This window comes from Haemaphysalis longicornis, unplaced genomic scaffold, assembly GCF_048455015.1.
Source record: "Haemaphysalis longicornis isolate Haplotype H1 unplaced genomic scaffold, Haemaphysalis longicornis Haplotype H1 scaffold_126, whole genome shotgun sequence".
Lineage (NCBI taxonomy): Eukaryota > Metazoa > Arthropoda > Arachnida > Ixodida > Ixodidae > Haemaphysalis > Haemaphysalis longicornis.
In genome coordinates, this window is record NW_027526228.1 from 634420 (window position 1) to 650000 (window position 15581).

The following is a 15581-nucleotide window of genomic DNA, read 5'->3' on the forward strand; positions in this document are numbered from 1 at the left end:
AAACACTTTCATTTGCGTTGGATATTGTAGTCGCAACGAGTTTCTCATAATACATGAAACTTTTAGTGCGCAAAATTAGCTCTCATGCCTATCTTCTGTTTTCCTGACTATGTAGCTTATTTCTGCAAAGTTTGGGTGACATCAGTGTTATTCTAAACGGCAACCTTTCGAATGAACAAAACTTCCATTTTGGTTTCATGGCACCTGTAAGTAAATTGAAGGAGGGGCTTCTAATCCGACTCTACACAAACATAATGTTTGGTGTGGCAACTCTCAAACACATCGATACTCCTTTTCCGGCAGTATATAGCTCCCACTGTATGGAGCAATCTTCGGACATCTACCTCATGGTGTGGGCATGCCCTTCCAATCCTGACATACGCCCTAGCTTTAACCAAACCCGGAAGGACAGGAAAGCGACCGTGGTTGGCTGCTCTTACCTCCGGCAAAAAAAGACTTGGCTGTGCGAGCCCGGGCAGCGGGCCACCCCAACGGGGTTCTGTGATAGGGATCCCCATGTAGTATTTGTAAGGGCCGTTTCATTAAGGGGCAGAACCTGCATACCGCTCGTGTATTCTCATTCAGATACCGCACAAATGTTTAATCACCAAGCTTTGTGTGCGAGAAACCGTTTCGTCGGGGGTTGCTCGTCGTCTGTAGATTGACGTCGCTTGGAACGCTCAGTCTCACCTGAAAAGAGAAGGTGAGCTCAAGGTAAGGTTTCATAATCTGTTTACCACGGAACACCGCCGTTCGCGCCAGGGCCGCACCGAAATTGAGAATCGGTTTTAGCCGGCTGCTGCATAGACTGGGTGCAAACGTGAAGGAGTGAGTAAAGCCACTACCCTGCGCGCTGAAGAGTTCTGGTTTAGGTTCTCCTTGCGCAGTCAGTCTGCTTTAGGACCTGCTCCCCATGTGCGCGCGCTGAGGTCCATAGGCAAGATAGGCCATGCTTAGTAATCTCGATATATTATCTGAAAACTGTAACACGTTACTAGAAAAATTTGGGCCGGTGAACACTTCACATCCATTGTTAGACGAACAGCTCCACGAAGAATCATCGAAAAAGAACAGCGAACAGCCACGTTTTGCTAGTCGGTTGCTTCGCCTTTTTTTGCGCCCTTCATTATGGTCAATGTGATATACTGTAATAAGAGAATTGGCTGTTTCGGGTCCTATTTCTCTGGAGAATAACAATTCTAAATTTTTGCGGTGTCCGGACCTAACCTTTGGCGGTATTGTGGCCTCAGCGCCCTCCGTAAATGAACCGTCTGAAATAATCAACAACTCATGAAACTACTGCTATAAATAAAAAAAAAAACGGCAGCAGCCACGCACCCGCACACTTGTCTGTAGTAGCCAATCCGTGAAAACGGGGCGTTTAGAAGCAAAAACGCCACAACGCGCGGTTATTCCAAAAAGCGGTTCTGCTTGACACACATAATGGCTGGCTTCTGTACAAAGGCTGGCTTTCGTACAAACTCTCGTGTACAGACGCGGCAGATATGACTCGTAAAATGAAAGAATTGGATGTGTGGTTATTGTTTGTTAAAATTAGAAATAATCAGTAAAAACTGTATAATTAGCAGATATTTGAATGTGTTTGGTCTGCTTGATTGACTTACGTTGTTCTTTCACGACGCCTATCATACATTTCATAAATTTAAGATGGCAGAAGTCGCGTTCTCAAGCTGTTCGCACTCACATATTCAATCACAACATCATCGCATTAAGATGATGTGCACCATTTTTCCTGGGGCACCGTTTTTAGCCTAACTTCTAGCTGAAACTGTCATACAATTCTATGCGCTTTACGGAAGAACGGTGATGGAAAACGACTGCCTGATGTGTGGAATCAGGAATAAAGCCAACATTATTCTAAGTAGAAATAAACACGTTTGCAGGTTCAAGCGAGTACGAAATACCGAAAAAAGTCTTTTTCGCGTTTTATTGTTTTCGTGATTTCGACGCCCTCCACAGATCCGACTCAAAAATGCACCTTCAGTTAACTTACCTACATGCAGCTCACAATTACCTAGTAAGCTGCCATTTTTTGGAGCTTCTGTATTGAATGCGATAGGAAAGGGAGCTCAAGTTCAGAATATTTTCGCTGTCGGGGACAAACATGCGGCGGCGGTAAGGAGTCAAATAAGCTTTCATTTCTGTTTTTAACTTGTAACTGACTACAGCGGCAACCTTCAGCAACAACCCACAGCCATGGGAAGAAACGTAGCTTCGGTGCTTCGGGCAGCAGGACCCCGCCGCCTTCCCTCCAACAACCTTTCTCGCTCCTCGTCCTACGTTTTCACGAACGGCACATAAAGAATGTCGGAGCGGAACAGAAATTGCTTCCGGGGAAATAAATTCTATATAATTTAAAAATGTTCAAAACTGTTGCACAAGATACAGTACACTTTAAATATTGTCTAGCTCGTCGTGAATAAATGCGGATAACTTCTGGAAGTTTACTTGACGACCGACGACACAGCTAGCCGTAAATAAAAGAATATTTTATGGTATTAAAGCTGGCGGGTCGGTACTGAAGCTAACCCAAATAGGAGGGGCCGGTCGCTTTACCTTTTAATGCGCCTGGGCGGAGACAACAGAGTTATGATGATATCGTGTTAGTGTGACTGAACTTTTATAGGTTTGAAAAAACATTTGAACTCATTCAAGGGGATGCCGTTACGGGCTTAACCTCCTCATTTTTAAGAACAGGATTGTTGTTATGGCAGTTTATCATGAAGCTCAGAACCAACGTCTGGCAACTTCAATGCAAGGGCAGGAACTTTGCGCTCCCTCAGGTACCCCACCAACCACCTTTCCCCGATTACCACACTGCCGCCACCCTGGGAGAGCATACCGAGAATCACAGTTACCAAAAAACCAGTCCAGCGAAGAGAAAAACCTTGAGAATTTTGCGCCCAACACCTTCAGAACCCACCCATGACCACTACTCTACGGACGGCCGTTTTGTGGAGCATTCAACGACGGCGACATCGGTAGGCCCCCCGCAGCTCACGTACAGCATCCCACACCTGGAGAGACCCAAGCTATTGCAGAAGCCTCTATACTTCAGCAGCATCGGACCGACCACTTACAGTCCACACGGACAGCCAGGGAGCACTACGAAGATTCGCCACTTATTACATTCCAGCTCCTCTCCACACTAACCTGACAACATACATGCAAGCTAATCCCCACCTACCCGTTTTCCTGGAATGAATCTCTGGCCACCAAGGTAAGAATGAGCTCACGCTCTGGCCCGAGACGCTTAATTCCCGGGCAACCCTCAGCCGTGGCCGGAACAATGTAATCCAAAAGAGGATAGAGCGATGAATCATGAAATGCGCCGCGAACATCTCGGGAACCTCCGGACACCAAGAATACTACTTCCCTCCTATCTAAATTGATGTCGCTAAGGCGCCCTACATACATTAGACTCGCGCTGACATTGTCCCTCCATGGTGATCTCTCTCGCAACTATACATGCAGAACACACCAGGATGGCCACGAGCTCTGCCAGGTGGCCATTCGGTGGCCATTCGGACAATGAATATACATTTGGCGCTGTGTACGGGCCACCTCATCTCTCGCACTTCTTTCCACTAATTCCTTCCCCCTGATATTCTCTACTCGTGATCTAGCTGGACCGCTACCCCTAAAATCTACGGGCCGCACTCTTTTTCCTGATGTCCGCCCACATTGACACTGTGCGCCACTCCCAAGCCAGCGACCATCGGAGGACTACTGAACATCGCTTTCAACGAGGTCTGATAACTCCGCGGCTCAAATCTGAGATGCTGAATAAAGTTTGTTCTATTTGTCTATCTTCTTAGGCTTGACAGTTGCAGTGACATAATAATAATAATAATAATAATGATAAATCAATCAATCAATCATTTATTTAACGTGCCCAGGAACAACCGAGAGGTCCTGATGCTGGTGCACAAAAAAAGAAACAAAAAAAACTATGAATAACACAACAGAACAAGATAACTGTTCAGAAGAAAACTATAAGAGACACAATGAGTACAGAAATATTAGGACGACAGGACAAAAGTAGATTAACACAGTATGAGAAATAGCTAATGATAATGACGAAAAGTCAGATAATATACGTACATACATACATACATACATACATACATACATACATACATACATACATACATACATACATACATACATACATACATACATACATACATATATGCATACATACAACAATGCGCCAGATAAACTAAAAGAGAAGGATAGAACAAATTGCACATCTGATGTTATCTTATAACGGTCGAAACCTTGGAGGAAAACGATAACTGTGACCCATCAAAAACATCGAGGTCAAGAAAATAAAAATTATAAAGACTTTGTATCCTGTTGAGGGTTGAGTGCTGAGAGAGGCGGGTAGTAACAAGAAACGGCCTGCTCTCTCTTGTTTGCTTCCGCGGAATCCGAAAATTAATACTATTGAGCAGCATAGGACAGGATATAGTACCGTGAACGAGCTTGAAAAGAAAGAAGAGATCGGCGCGATTTCGCCGGCAGCGAAGTGAAGGCAGTGACAATAGTTCAACAGTGTTAGAACACGAGCCAGAGTCATTTTTAGCGAAGCGATGGTTGTAAACGCTTAGAAATTTTTTCTGGACACGTTCAACTACGTTACTTAAGGAATTAGAGATGCCATTCCAGATCACAGATGCATACTCAAGTTGAGGAAGACATATTGCGGTGTACAATTTGCGGAGTGGCATAGGAGAATTGAATTCTCTCGATATTCTACAATATCAATCAATCAATCAATCAATCATAATAATAATAATAATAATAAGAAGAATAATAAAATAATAATAATAATAATAATAATAATAATAATAATTTCATCACTCTACATATTCAAATACATGATCCAGCCCGCATAAGCGTGTGGGGGTCGCTTGTGTGCGTGGCTGGGCAACCCAGCGAATCACAGTTTGTGATTGAACATAATTAATATACATATCGCCATTTACAACCAAGTAATAGATTTCCAACATGTAAAAACAAGCTCGATAAATAGGAACACAAGTGTGGGAACATACAAGACTCTAGAAAACACGGCGATTAAGGAAGCTTCACGAGAAATAAAATATACAATCGTTACATAAAGGAATGCAAGCTCTGTGTTCAAACACAGTAAGAATTACAAACGGAAGAATGGGAAACTTTATGCCTCTGTGCTCAACCACTGTCGAAGCAAGCGTTTCCCTGTGGTGAAGTTAGGGATATTGAGGCCAAAGTGAAGCTTATTAAAATAAAATGGATTACAAAAGCGGTGACTTCTTTTACCGAAGTTGGAGAACACACGAGGTACGATTCCGTTCGCGCGAATTCCGTTCGCGCCCTTCGAATTTACTGCGCACGTAGGTTCACCGGACTCATTTTGCGAGAAAAACTAACAACCGTGTTTTGGTACAGCAGCGATGCCCATAGTGCTTCTGGTGTTTTTCAATGTACATTTTCACACGTGCAAGCGTTGTATCAGAGCTGGTACTGTTCTGGGGTGGCGTAGACGTTAATCCAGGCCCCACGGTTTTGGGGGTGGAGCTGCTGAAGCTTGAGTTCTGACTGTGCACACGGTTAGGAAAAAATGTCGCTCGCTCGGCGAAGAGGAGAGTCAGAAAATGCTATCCTAAGTAGTGTGCGAAAACGTGGAGAGCCGCAAGGAGCCCGCGATGGGGTGCCTCAAGAGAAAAACGCTTCATGCGGCGGAAACCGAGCCTTGGTCGATCGCGTTGTCAACCTGGCGTATATCCAATTGCGCTAAAATTGCATTCGAGACGCTCAGCATTTCGTTTCGCTTCCTGTCGCTTCCTGACTGAGTTGAAGTGGACTTTGGCTTCGAACTTTTGCAGTTTGGATTTTGTACTTTTGGAAGGTATATAGTGAACTTTGATATACCTTAGTTTGTATAGAGAAAGCTCCGACTTTTAATTCTTACTCTTAAGACAGGAGCCGAGCTAAGAAAAGCCAAAGTGAACCAAATGATGACCTCCAGCTCCACTGTTTTCCCAGTATTCACATGGCAGTTGCGAAGGCTGCCAAGTTCTTATTTTGTGAACCGAAACGACCAAACCACGTCAATCAGCGCGTGAACACTAGTGTGCAAAAAACAGTGATAGAGCTCGGTAGAACAACAAACATAGCCCCTATCCTTTCGGAAAACTCGTTGGCCAAACCAAACAGTACGCAGAAACGTCCACACACTAATAGCGCCCCCTTGGCTACCCCCAAAACACGAACGTCTACAATGAGTCAAAACACTAAATGGCATCACTCGGTACACGGGCACCTGAAAAAGAAGTTCTGCTCCCTTTACAGTAACACGAGCGCACATCTCAGAGAGTGCAAGCGCAGACAAAAAAAGACCACACGAACAACCAAATAACACCTTACAGCTGTTAGCACAAGAGAAAATATTCATGCGCTCGAAAGCTATCTAGATTTGCCCTGCCCAGAACGGGCGAGTTTCGCCACAGGTGTTATTCGCCGCCGCTCGTGAGCGTATGCACTCCCTGTTTCAACAGGGCCTTTTGGAATTATGGGAGGTATGTAAGGCTGGGGCTCCGATGGTGCCCGATATTTTGCAGCAGCAAAGATTTGCGGCGATGTAGCAGTACCAGCTTCGTCAGTTTTAAATCTACATGTAGATGTGCGCTAAGATGGGATTTTTGTTGCATTGTCACCCTGTCTGTATGAGATTTTGAATCATGCTTGCAAACACGGTGGATGAGATCCTTTCGCTCAGCATTTAGAGGTAAGTAAGAAGCCTTTTCTACAATTAGGGTCATTGCATATCCCCGGATGAGCGAATGAGAAGAGCACAGAAGAGCCGCTGCTTAATTTTATGTGCTACAATGTGTTCGCATTGCTCCAATACGCTGGGTGATCTTCATCAAGACGCATGAAGATCAGAGTTAAATCAGCTGCCGTCGGGCATAGTTGTGGCCCTCAAGCTTTTCTTCCTCCTCGTCCTGTAATTCTTCTTTTCGTAACAGCACCCTTCATTCCACTCACTAAAATTCGCCCCTTACAAAACATTAACACTGTCAGGGACAAATTTATTTAATATCTGTGTTTTCTTACCTTCACAGGTGGGCCTCCCGGATTCAGTTGACTGCGACCTACGCATGTTGTTGAGTTCTTGAAGGTTAGTGAACTGGTTTCGGCCTAGTTGCAGCACGTTTTGCTGTAGCGGTGTCGGAATTGGCTTTGGGCACTGTAATATCACGATCCACCTGACCAGGATAAAAAATTGACGGCAGAGGTGGAACACCTATGTAAATCAGGCTCATTATGATACATCATACACCAGTGCTGAGAAGGCTCGATATAGCCAAATAGATAGCTTCTTGCAGCACAAAACTAGAACAATAAGTGCCGAAAAGTTAAAACCATGTTTTCAGCAGTTTCGTACATAACACTGTGAATCTTAACTATATTCTCGTCATGTTTACCTGTGTGCACTACAGAAGGTATGCACCATGTGGAACGCAATGCCCACGAACATGAAGCCCCAATAAAGCCAGAGGAAACTAAAAAGGCTGCGCGATGGCTTAAATGGATGCAACACACAGGCACAAACAATACCGGACACTATTTCACAAGGCTGTGGACAGGAAAGTGTGGTAAGGGAGTTTAATGCAAATTTTAAGGTGTGAACAATGAACTCCTCATTTACTTGAGCTAATATAACTTTACATTGAAGCCCATGCCGAATTATTAAACACGCACACCAATCACACCTTTCTACGCATGAACTAATCAAGCAAAGCAAAGTAGGACATGAAACAAGCGAGTATATTGTTACCTTGACTTTTCGATTGCGTTCTCTCCTGCTACAGAAGGTGGGCTTTTCGCAAAAGCGTTGATATCACTCTTACTTTTAGAGGAACTCGGTGTAAACATAACAAACTTCTACTGCACCGTCTTAATTGTGCTTCTGGTTGCAACCATACATATATCTCGCTCTCCGTACATTTGAGAATGGCACCATGCGTTCCCAGCAATGTACATTTTCGGCAACCCATAGCGCTTTTCTGTAATACAGTGGCCACATGTACGGTTGAGGCTCGAATATTCCCCAACACTAGCATAGAATAGGTATTGTTAGAATTTAAGACAACACAGTAAGACAATTTTGGATCGATGATGCGAAAAATGCCTGGTATACATCATACCCAAATTCCCTTGGGAGCTCTGCCTACAGGAAGTCGGTTTTGAATGCACCCACTGACTTCGCGGTTCCATCTTAAGCAGATTATTTGAGTAGATATGGCTAGCTTAGCCTGTCCTTCCTTGTCCACCCTGTCTCAACGAAGTCGACCACCCTCAGCGCTCGGGGTCTGGCGCCGTTAGAAAGAGAGCTGCTGACTCCCTGCAAGAGCAGTTATGTTTTGTGGATTACTGCGGACGACCGACAGGTACCCCCTTCTTTACCGAAGGGTAGGTGTGTTTTACCACAGCTGTGGTTGTATTGTAGAGTCCCACGCATTAAACGCCGTTCCGCAACGCTATATCGTCATTTCGGAGCCATTGCCATGTGTGGCGAGGGGCGACCCGACCTTACTGCTTGGCGCGCTCGTACCAGTGGCGGAATTCTTTGCAGCGTGTGCTGTACTTTACTCCGTTTCATACATCAAATGCAACGCTGCGAACGCTAACGCTTGTTCGCGGTGTGCACTTCCATTTCCAAAACTAGTGTGTTGCTTGCGGTGAGCTAGAAGCAATAACTATTTCGCTAGCAACCTTAAAAGAGAAACGTTTGTTATAAGCTTGAAAACGATGCCCGTATTGCCGGGAAAACAATCGGATTTTTTCTGATCCATTTTTCAATTTGTGCGCTACCATGGCCGCCGCGTGTTGTTTTGTCTGTGCCAGTGTTGAAAAAATAACATCCAGCTTGGTGGCCTCGACGATCTCTACTGTGCACGTTTTTTGAGGGTTCGCACTTTGTTCGTACATTCTTCGAATATTTGTACAATGTGTACACAATGCGTTTTCCGGAGATATCTGCCTGGGAAGTACTGAGTGTTGCGAGAGAGAACACCAGAGTATCCTACCGTATCATCGAGAAATTGAAGGTGGAGCGCCTGCGCGAGCCTTTGATGTCTCCGGAGAAAAAACTAACGACGTGAATATTTCAAGATCGAAAACACTCATACATGACAGCTCCCTATTGCATGCCATGCATTCGAAAGCGGCCAGTGTGTACGCCAAAAGGAAATCCTAACCGTGAAGAGCGTGCGAAAGGCTTCCAACGAAGATACCTTGCCGAACTTCACGAAAACCACCTTGTGGAGGACATCGGCTTCACGATTCAGAAAAGAAAACCGAAAACTACGCTGATCGAGCGCCGTGACATCATTGCCTGGCGCCGCAGGTACCTTCGGGAGATGAAGGAATTCCGAAGACAGGGCAGTTCGGAATTCTTCTTGGCATATTTTCTCTGGCAGCACGTTTGGACTGCTTTCACGTAGCGCTTGGTGTTAGCACGCCACTTCATGATCGTAATAAAGAGTATTACATCTGAATCACAAAGACAGAAAAAATTCGTTTCAGCAAAGTGGTTGTTACTGTTGAACGTTTGCACAGACGTCGTATTTCACGATTAGTTGGCTGGGTACCTGCCAAAATCAGCCAGGGTCATTTGCTAAATCTTCATAGTTTGGTGCAATAAGCCAAACCAACAAAAGAGTCAAAACTCTCGTATTATTGCTGTGGATAATGGTTTGTCGTCGGCACTGAAGGAACTAATCAACATCCACTGTATAGCACTCGTGTCTCTGAAAGATACAAGCCGGCACCACTGCTGAAAACGTGGTATGTTTTTGTTTGCAGCTGCCGTAAACGATAGGGACTCCCGAGAAATTCTTACCGAATCAGACAAGTGGGACATCTAAACTTATCATGAAGCAAAACTGACTGCCAGGTGCCATTGAGTGCCAAATTTCAGCCCAGATCAGGGAGCAGTAACGCCGAGATGATTTTCTCGGTTGTATCTCAACAGCTGTTTCTCAAAGAGTAGCAAGCATGGTATTTGTGGACCATTCCTATGAAAGATATTTGCACCTTTTTTGCCTCATGTTCTTCTGTTCAGTATTGCCGATTATGATTATGTTAAGGCTCCTGGGGCTGCAGTGCGTATGTGTACTTGCGTGGGCTAACTCGTGCACTCGTCTGTTTTGCTTTGTGCAGGTGCATTATAGATAAAAAATGGGCCAACACAAAGCACACTAAAGAATACGACCGCAGGAAAATCCTGTCCAATCAAATCATTAGGCTTTCCTCGAAGGTCTGACAACTGGATTGGCTTCGCCCCCCGTCAAAGGAGCCCATTTGATCCCTGTACATGCTGCGAGCAGTGCAAGGGATTTCGTCCAACCAGCTGCTGAATACGTCCGACAGAAAAGGAGAACAACGCGGACTACGACTCTGAGACGGATGGCAAATACTTTGAGAAGTTATTCATCAACAAACTTTTTGCCAAACATCCCGAACAATAGTGTGGATGTCATGGACAACGCACCACACCACACCGTAGCTCTTGAAAAAGCACAAATACGCTGTGAAAGTCGAGCCCCTGCCACGCCATTTTTCGTGTTTAGTGACTCACAGGAGGCGCTACGAAATATTTACCGATACACCACACACCTTCATACCTCTGACACCCTCAACTGTGCCCTTTGCACCCATCCTCCCCACAAGATAACGCTGGTATGGGTCTCCGGCCACGCTAAATTGGACGGCAATGCTCGAGCACACGAGCTTACCCAGGTACTCTCCCTGGGTCCGTCCATGTTGTGGCCCCATGTGTACCACCCTGGCACTCAAAAGATTTCAGAACATCAGGCACGCCGACAGCATCACTGCGCGCTACGCGCAAGCAGGCAGTGTTTCCCGGTACCCAACCTCACCCTCTACTTTTACGCTGCATCTGTGGTCCGGAAAGCACAGACCTCATCTCTTATCACTCCATCTCCTATCCACTACATGCATGGCATCCTCTCGCGTCCCACTTGCCCTACACCCAACTGCCTCTCCTACCCATCAGTACGACACCTTTACTGGGAGTGCCATCCGCCAGACCTACCACCCCACCTGCGTTCCCGCATCGCTTCCTGGGAGGACTGGTTGAACCCGGATCCTGGCGTGAATGTCAAATCGACGCAAGAGATTTTGGTGGCCCACTGCCTTCGTGTTAGTGCGGACGTCTGGGAGTTCTACGGACCAGCCATCTCCTAATGAAGAGACTGTGGCACGACGGCCCGAACTAGGGCTGTTTAAAGAATAAAGTTTTCTCTCTCTCTCTACCATGTCGACCGCAAAGCATATATTCAGCTTTTGCTTAGAAAGTCGTTTTATGGTCGAAGCTCATGGTGAGAGCTTAACTTATGGCACTTTCGCAAAATGTGAACACACCCACCATAGTGTACCGGATCAAAACTCCGGCGGTTGCCCACGGCAATGTAATGTTGCGTGTAACACCATACCAAAGTGAGTTGACTTCAATTGAACTTGTTTGGGGCTAGGTGAAGGAGTGCATTGCCAGACGTAACGCGGGTTTCACTTTAGGTGAAGTGAAAAAGCTTTTGCCGGAAGCACTGGCGTGTGACAGCCAGGTAAACTGGCAAAACAGCTGCGCTCACGTAGAGAAAGTTGAGGCTAAAGCATCGGAATGCGATAATCGTTAACAGTGAAGCTTATCCACTCGTTATCAGCATTTGTGGTTTGTTAGACTCCTCCTACGATGAGTGGAGTGCTCAGTTCAGTGGCGAGTAGTGAAATGGCATTGAAAAACTTGTTTCACTTCTCAGGAGTGTGTGACTTGCTAGTGGAGGCTTTAATCAACAGGGCTAGCTGGGTGAGCTAAGGAGCGGACACCTTTCTATCCAGCCTGTTTGTGCTGCTTTAAGGTGAGCCAATTTCCCGAAAAGGATTTGTTGCCATGACGAACCAAACAGTGCTTCCTTGCTGTGTGGTTTTGCTTGTGAGGTTGAACGTCCCAAAGTGACCCAGGCTACAAGTACAAAGCAAGAGAAGACTTAGGATTTCTGGCAGCTTTCACAAAGTGGCTAGAGTCACGCCCGACCGACGTAAAAAGAAGACAATTGACATGTGTGAAAATTCAGGCCTGTCAAAACTGGCGTTTTCTTTCAAAAAGAGCAAAGCCTCAAGCCTACAAGTGTTTTCTCATCCCTTGCGCCATTTTTTAACATCGCTTGACGAGAACTTTTTGGGGACCAGGGGGGCAAGGGCATTCCGAGACGTTTTTTTTTTGTCTATGATTACCTAATACTCCTATAGAAAGAACGGTGCGTCGAACAAGTGCAAATGCAGCAACTTCCAGTGTCATCTCTTGCGTACTAAACCCGTTCGAACTCACAAGACAGTTCTAGAGCGTGAAATCATGCTCTTGCTAAATATGAGCAGGACCCTCCCTGATGGCTGCGCATGCTAGACGTATGCGCTCATATACCACAAGCGGTTTTCTGCCTTTGTCGTCCGCGCAAATGAAGCTCGTGGAGCGAGGCGTTGCGACGGCCCTGAATTCAGTGTTCCATTCCTGTCAGTAACCGATGTTAAGTTATGCACGCACACGCAAATAAGCTTTTTAATGCCGGTTACCCACAGACTTTACTTTTACCTATCGTTGAGGGTGTGTGAAAATGGATAAAGTCGATGGCAGCGCCGCAGATGGAGGAGACGAGGCGTGGGCGCATGAACGACATTCCCTGCGTGCGCAAAGCGTGGCATTGACTGAAGAAGATCAGGCAGTAGGCGGGAACAACGACTGTTTTACACACCGAACAGGATTGAGAGTGTTTAAAGCCGTGAATGCTGTGAAACCACCAAGGGAGGCATGCAAGATAAATTATTCCACACCGATCGTTCCCTGCAGAGTCAACGTGGTCTAAGAAATCCCGCTCAGATGCGGTGCAGTGTACATTGGACAGACAGGGAGGTGCCTTCATAAACGCTTACGTGACCACACATACGACGTAATGGTCGCAGCGTTGGCCAACTTGTTTATTAAGGCCTGTGGTTGCACACCACCACTTTTTAATGCACGAATGTGCTTAAAGGGGCTATGAACACAAAATAAAATTGTTTTATTCAAACGATTTCGTGTTTTATTGTGCCTCGTGGCTTGTTCGGCAGCAAACGGTGCTTTATTAACTGAGAAATTAATCACTTATTGTTGAAATTTTGATTTTCCCGCTAAATCGTGTGTTTTCGTGGTCCGCAATGGCATCAAACGAACGACCGCTGTGCAGCCGATTGCGATTCCTTGTTTACCGTAATGAACCTAGATTGCGCCACCATACCGCTGCAAGCCCTTTTCTGTTGGTTTGTTTCTGACCGTAATTAAAACTGGCTTGTTTTTGTTCTGGGGGGGGGGGTTATCGTTTCGTCAAACATAGTGCTCGCTCGACAAATATGGTCACGTAAGAAACCGTTGCTTGCGTGAATCGGCCAGTGTCGTTTGAGACAACCCCAAACACCCGCAGTGCTTTGCAGCTAAACCAAGCGTAGTGCGCGCAGTACGAACAGCAGTACGCACCAGTATTTCTATGTTTACGTGTGCTTTCGTAAAGTCCAATACAATAATGGCTTATGGGCGTCTATGTAAAAATTTATGGTAAGCTATGTCCGCCTATGGATCCCATGGTCACTCATAAAAGGCCATAAATTGGGCTATAGGCACCGGTCACTGATCAGAGGGCGCTGCTAATAAGTACACCCAGCGCCACCCCGCGGAAGCGCGAGCAAACTTTGGGTCGGTGAGAGGCAGACAGCGGCCGCGCGTTCGCATGTTCGACACTTGTTGGTAGTTTGTTTTTGCGATTCTGCGATTGTTTTGGAAGGTGTCTTGTGCTCGAAAACTGTTCTGGCAAATAGTTTCCCCGTGTCTCAAGTGCTTCTCTGCGATTACCGGACAATTACGGGGCTTGCTGTCGGCCTTGCGGGGGCGAGAAGGGACAGAGATTGTACGTTGCCGGGCGCGTGCACGCCGCGAAAGAAATTGACGGGACAGACATCGTTGCGAAGTCCCATTCTCAGCAAAGCCTATCTACAGCGCTTCTCTTCAGCTCAATACCATTTTTTCGTGTATCACAGCCCAATAAAGAGGCTCTAGCGTATACAAAGACGCTCCACGGCAGGAGGGGCGTGTTTGCGTTATTTTTTTTGTTCGCGCAACCACACTACAGTTACTATTTCGGTGGCCCTTCTTCGGCTCGGTTGGTGTTGCCACTAATTTTCAGCGCATTCTAAATGTTATTAGCTGAGGACAAAGTAAACCCAGTTCCAATCAGTGGGAAATCTTTTGATACAGCGGAGCTGCGGGTTGTACGAAGATTGTTTAGTTTCGGCTTCTTTCTTGTGAGTAATGTTGAGTCGTCTTAGCGGCTAATTGTTGTACGAAGATTCTGTGTAGTTTCGGCTTCTTTCTTGTGAGTAATGTTAGAGTTAGTTGTCTTAGCGGCTAATTGTGATACAATTTGTTCTGGCAGTTCCGAATTCTCCACAAAATATTTCCTACTCATCCTTCTTCTCCACCCCCTCTGCTTAAAAAATAATAACGTCAACTTTCTGATTGCGCAAAACGCATTAAAGGATTCCACCTTGCCTTTGATATCTTGCCAAGCTCTCGCTTGGAATGCGTGGCCGAACTCTGTACACTTCGGGGAACAATGTAGGGCAGGAGGCGAAATGCGTCTTCACCGTCTTGACATTGCTTTTGGCACCACCCGCGAAGTGCTGGGAACATATTCTTGTGCCGCCTTTTGGCGACCATTCGCTGCCGTGAATGTCGATAAAAAAAGTGACTGCTGATAAAACAATAGTGGGGGAAGACGTAATACACTGTGTTATAGAAATACTGCGGCATGCGATGCACAAATATCGCAGTGTGCGATGTGTATGAAACACTGAAAGCAAACGTTTGTTTTGCGGCCGTTCGTGTATGCGCAGCGCATAAGCGGCAATCGTACTCACAATTTTACTCCTTCCACTGACAAAAAATGTCATGGCTTTCTTACTTACTTCACTCTTCGTACTGTTGAAATCCATTTATTGCGACTCTCCTTTTCCCACGGCTGCCCAATAAAGCAGCACAAAACGATGCCAGGCTGCCATTCGCGATTGTTGTAATCCTTCACGCAGCAGTAGCGGCGCTGCCACGAATTCTTTCCTGTAGCATTTTGATCCTTTCGGGCACTGCACTTGCCATTATAACTATATTTCTTAAAAAAACGTCGGCCACACAGCGTCGAGCCACACGCAGCGCGCGTTTTCACGTGCCCTGAACGGCCGGTCACGACATCCACTGACCCAAAGTTGCTAAGAGGCTGCGAGAGGCGGCGCAGCAGTCGCGGGCAAACTTCAGTGTCCTGTGCCTACAGCCAGCTATTGAATTTTTTATGCATCCGGCATTAGATACTGTAAACCATACAATTGTCTTTAGACGATGATAGAACATCCTAATGTGTTTATTCTATAGAGTCCGATTTATTCAGGTTACTTTAGCCAGCTAAAGA

The 15581-nt window shown here is 45.9% G+C and overlaps 1 long non-coding RNA gene across 1 annotated transcript in view; it reads right to left on the minus strand.

Moving 5' to 3' along the window:
* Positions 1-426: 426 nt before the first annotated feature.
* Positions 427-15581, minus strand: part of LOC144163632 (uncharacterized) — a 32152-nt gene continuing 16997 nt past the window's right edge. The window contains exons 3-4 of the long non-coding RNA XR_013320957.1: positions 7126-7277; positions 427-690 (exon numbers count right to left, since the gene is read on the minus strand). This is a non-coding gene — a long non-coding RNA (uncharacterized LOC144163632). The remainder of the gene's footprint in view (positions 691-7125; positions 7278-15581) is intronic.